The sequence below is a fragment of the Elephantulus edwardii genome, unplaced genomic scaffold (genome assembly GCF_000299155.1).
Source record: "Elephantulus edwardii isolate Elephantulus edwardi_28Jun2011 unplaced genomic scaffold, EleEdw1.0 scaffold00325, whole genome shotgun sequence".
Taxonomy (NCBI): Eukaryota; Metazoa; Chordata; class Mammalia; order Macroscelidea; family Macroscelididae; genus Elephantulus; species Elephantulus edwardii.
In genome coordinates this window covers 2380932-2386066 of record NW_006400075.1, presented here as the reverse complement: position 1 = coordinate 2386066, position 5135 = coordinate 2380932, and the positions used below count along the sequence as shown (strand labels likewise).

The 5135-nt window shown below is 43.9% G+C and overlaps 1 pseudogene; it reads right to left on the bottom strand.

Annotated features, from left to right (window-relative positions):
• Positions 1 to 1567: 1567 nt before the first annotated feature.
• On the bottom strand, positions 1568 to 2338 carry LOC102845144 (annotated as a pseudogene).
• Between the last annotated feature and the right edge of the window lie 2797 nt (positions 2339 to 5135).

Here is a 5135-nt window from a genome sequence, read left to right as displayed (position 1 = left end):
TCGCTTCTCTGTTTCAGAGCAGCATACATTATTGAACCCATCTTACTCAGTCTCTCCCCAACCCCAAGGACAGTCCCATTCTACAACAGTGGCACCATGGAATATTTATCCCTTTGTGACTGGGACATTTCACCCAGCATAATGTTCTCCAGAGTCAGCCATTTTGAGTAATATTGCATGAGACTCAATCCATATTGAAGGCTGCAGTCCTTGACTCTCTGCAAGAAGTGGAGAAACTTAACATCAAGAAAACAAAGATTCTCACCACTGGGCCAATTGGCAGCACCATGATAGATAGAGGAGAGATTGAGGTTGTTAAAAATTAGTTAAAAATTACAGCTTCCTTGGCTTCACAACCAACACTCTTAACACCAGCAGTCAGGAAATCAAAAGAAGAGTTGCACTGGGAAAATCTTCAGTCAAGGATTTCTCCAGAGTGCTTAAAGCAACGACATCAGTCTAGAGACTAAGGTGTGCCTAATCCAGGCCATGGTCTTCACAATTTTTTATGCTTCAGAGAGCTTGACAATGACTAAGGAGGACAGAAGAAGAATCAATGCCTTTGAGTTGTGGTGCTGGAGTATTGAATATATCATGGGCCGCCAAGAAAACAAATCAATCTGTCTTGGAGAGGGTGAAAGCAAGTTTCTCCTTGGAGGCTAGGATTTTGAAGCTCCATCTCACATACTTTGGGCATGTGAGAAGGATATCATGCTTGGAAGAGTAGAAGCACAGTGAGGGAGAGGAAGACCCTGGATGAGATGGATTGATACAGTAACTGGGGCAATAGTGGTTGGTGTGTCAAAATTAGTGAGACTGGCGCAGGACAAGGCAGGATATAGGTTGCAGGTGACTCAATGGCACATAACAACAACAATGTATAAGACACTTGGACAACAGATTTTGTTTCTTTTACTTTTTCCTCTTTTTTTAATTTACAGAAGTCAAATGCAGTTCAGGTTCCTGTACTTTATACACAGGTGTCAAAATTAGGTATATGGAATCTATACAGACGGATACTTTTTTTAGAAAAGTAGAAACCAGTAAGGACTATTTTTTTATTATTTTATAAAATCAGATTATCTGATAAAGAGATTGACACCAACTAGTTCATTTTGTTGGCAAATTTCAAACTTCTCACTCCAAGGTGAAAATGATGCTGAGCACAGATTGGTAATGGTCATGTCTTCAGGCTACTATTTATAAGTAACTGTTGGCAGGGTCTTTGGTTGGTGATGGTTGATGTCTATTGTGGGCTAGATAGGGTTTGTGGTGCATCTTGAGCTGATGAAAAGTGTAGATGTTCTTGCCTGGTGTGAGGGATTTCTAGATGAGATTGGAGCAGAAACAGGCTCTCTGGAGGGCACAACGGGTTATGTTTTGGATTGTTGTCCCTTGGCATTAGGAGTCTTTTTGTCCTCTTGTAAGCAGCAGAATCCCTGGGTCAGTGAATTTTTAAATTTCTGAGTCTCACAGCTCAAAAATTAACTGTGAAGGCCATGACCTTTTTTTTATGCTGTAGTATCTTTGATTTTGTCCTTTTCATTCACACCACCTAGAGATCATTTCATCCACTGCTCTGTTTTGCAGCCAATCTCTTCTCTTTATTCAGCAATGGTAAGGCAGATACCCTTTCCTCATGGGAGATAAATCCATGTATTGCCTTTGCCAATAACAAAAATGTTGGAAAGCTGAGTGGCAAAGCTATTGCCATTGGCATCTCACATGAACCACATAAAAATACCCAGGATATCTCTCTCTGTGGTGAGCACATCAATTCTTCCAAGGTTAGCACCTCCAGTCACCATGCACAGGTTACCAGTATCAAACTTGATGAAATCAGTAAACTTTCCAGTCCCAAAATCAATCTGAATGGTGTCATTCACCTTGATGAGAGGATCAGGGTAGCAGATGGTTCAAGCATCATGGGTCACCAATGAGGTATTACTTTTGTGTCCATAAAGATCTTTCTTACTTTGCATAACTTGTACTTTGCTTCCTCAGGTGTAATGCAGTGAACAGCAAATCGACCCTTGGTGTCACAGATCAGACAGAAATTCTCTCCAGTTCTTTTCAAAGCTGATCACATGCATAAAACCAGCACAGTAGGTTATATCAGTTCAGACCTTGCCACCAATCTTAATGAACTGCTGCATGCAGATTTTTTTAACCTCATCTCCTGTCAAGGCATACTTAAGCCTGTTTCTTAAGAAAATGATCAATGGCAGACAGTCTCTCAGTTTGTGAGGACCATTGGATGGACGGGGAGCAAATACACCAGTATACAGTGCTTTGGAGCTGCTACATGCTTCAGATGCTTCTTGGAACCACGAGCCATGGCTTCGCTAGGAACAGAAAGAGAGCAACCATGATCTTTTGTGTGAGATATTTTGCTTGCATATTGATGATGAATGGGAATCCCAGAACACTTGATTGTTGTAATGCGAAACTTATACTTGGACCAGGAGGCAGTCGTCAGAACAGAGGAAGGGAACACTGCATGGTTCAAAATTGGGAAGGGCATACGCAGGGATGCATCCTATCTCCATACCTTTTCAACCTATATGCAGAACAGATTATCCGGGGAGGCTGGGCTCTATAAGGAGAAATGTGGGGTCAAGATTGGTGGACGATTTATCAACAACCTGCATTATGCAGATGACACAACCCTGCTTGCTGAAACTGAAAAGGATCTGAAGCGCCTGCTGCAGAGTGTCAAGGACTGCAGCCTCCAATATGAATTGAGGCTCAATGTCAAGAAGACAAAGATTCTCACCACTGGACCAATTGGCAGCATCAGGATGGATGGTGAAGAGATTGAGATTGTACACAGCTTTAGTTTGCTTGGCTCTAGAGTCAACAGTCTTGGCACCAGCAGCCAGGAAATTAAAAGGTGCATTGCCATGGGAAAGTCTGCAGTTAGGGACCTCTCCAAAGTACTGAAGAGCAATGGTGTCTCTCTGGAGACTAAGGTGTGTCTGATACAGGCTATGGTCTTCGCAATCACTTGTTATGCATCAGAGAGTTGGACAATGACCAAGGAGGATAGAAGGAGAATTGATGCCTTTGAGCTGTGGTGCTGGAGAAGAGTATTGAGAATACCATGGACTGCTAGGAAAACAAACAGATTTGTCCTGGAAAGGGTTAAACCGGGTGGCTCCTTGGAGGCAAGAATTCTGGGGCTCCATCTAACATACTTTGGACATGTTGTGAGGAGAGACTGGTCCTTGGAGAGGGACATCATGCTTGGGAGGGTGGAGGGACAGCGCAGGAGAGGAAGGCCCTCTATGAGGTGGATTGATTCAGTGACTGGAATAATTGGGATGGGAGTGTCAGAGACAGTGTGATTGGCACAGGACAGAGCAGAGTTTAGGGCTGTTGTACAAAGGGTCGCTATGAGTCGCAGGTGACTCGACGGCACATAACAACAACAACAACAACATTGATGATGGACAGAACTCCATATACTCAGTGAGTGAGAGACAAGTACCAGAGTTGCACTCATTCAGCTCCCCCTGCTCAATGACAATCTTCTCTGACTCATGCATGAGCAACAGAGAGTTGGGGTCCCCAACTCGGCATGTGTGTGACCCACAGTGGTAGTTCTCCTCTTCTGTGGGTACATTAAATTACAAGTCCTAAGTCTCAGTGGTGTCTTCTATGAGAGACATGGCTTCCATGGGGACATCTAACCCTAGTGGCCTCTGCTGGGGACATCTGAGTCACAACAGCTTCCCCTGTGGCCACCAAACGTGATCTTAAGAAGATGTTTAATTCAGCTGAGACAGACTTGTGGTCATTTTTTAGATTTTCATGGACTTGTTTCCATTTCTTTCACCTTCAGTTTGAACTTGCATATGAGTAGTTGATGATCTGTCCCACTGTCAACTCTAGCCTTGTTTTGAGAGTTGATGTTTAGTTTCTCCAACATCTCTTTACACAGGGGCACTCCATAGGATTCCTTCGAAGTCTATTAAGTGAGGTCCATATTGTTAGTTGCTGTTTTGTGTCTTTTTTTTTAAAGGCAATACTTACTAGTCAAAGGAGTCTTGAAACTATAGTGACCTTTTAAATTCATTTCTGATTGTTCACATGCCAGGAATCTGATTGTGCTACTTTCTTGCACCGTGTATGAAAGTAGAGTCTTTGCCCTGAACCCACAGCACTCTCCCCAACGTCCAGATGCCACAGTCCTGTAGATCCTGAGAAACATGAACTGACAGATGTCCCAGAAATTCTAGCTCTTACAAGGTTCTCAGCAAAGACGAGGAAGCCTTACAGTCATGGTGTCCTTTCCTTTGACATTGCCAGAGGAGTCCTGCTTTCCTGAATGTTGGCCCCTTCAATAGCAGTGAAGACTCTCTGCCTGAGCTGGTCCCAGGTTGGCTGACTTCAGGTGGGGCATACAGGATACTGCAGCCTGAGTTGGCCTCTTTATTTTCAAGCACTAGGTTGTTTAATGTTCTCTCTTCTGGTCTAAGTAAGTCTTATTGAAGACACAATGTTCTGGCTGGATAGGTGGTGTAATGTCGGTGGTAACTCAATTATATCCCATTGCCTCCATCTCAGCAGAAGAATCCTGTGTTTGAGGCTTTGTCTGCAAGCCTGAAATGCAAGAGAAGACTGTTAGGCCAGGCAGATAAGGAATCAAAAGAATGTGATGGCCTCACCCACTTGGCTGAACCATAAACCACAATGGAATGTCCCTCCCTACCCTTCTTCCTTCCTGAAAGGCTTGCTATAAAAACCCTCCCAAACAGACCTTAAGTGAGACTTCCTTAGTCTCCCTTTCCAGATCAAGGAACCTTGCCTAGGAGCTCCCTTAATAAAGCTGCTTTTAAGCTTTCTTTCCTCCTCTCTGGTCCCTTTCTTGAGTCCTTGGCCTTACATCTGGTGCAAAGACCTAATATCTGGTACCGAAGACAGCGGAAATGAGTTAAGGTGTGCTGCTCCCCCCCCACACACACACACACCCCTGCCACCCTCCTTCAGGGTGAGTCTGGTGCCCCTTACTCTCTCTTGAACCTACCCGTCTGCATGGTGTCAAGACGCTCAAATAGTAACATATCACCTTTTCCCTTTCTCTCCCATTCTCTATGTATGTCTGCTGACTGAATGCCTTGAATGCCTGTGAA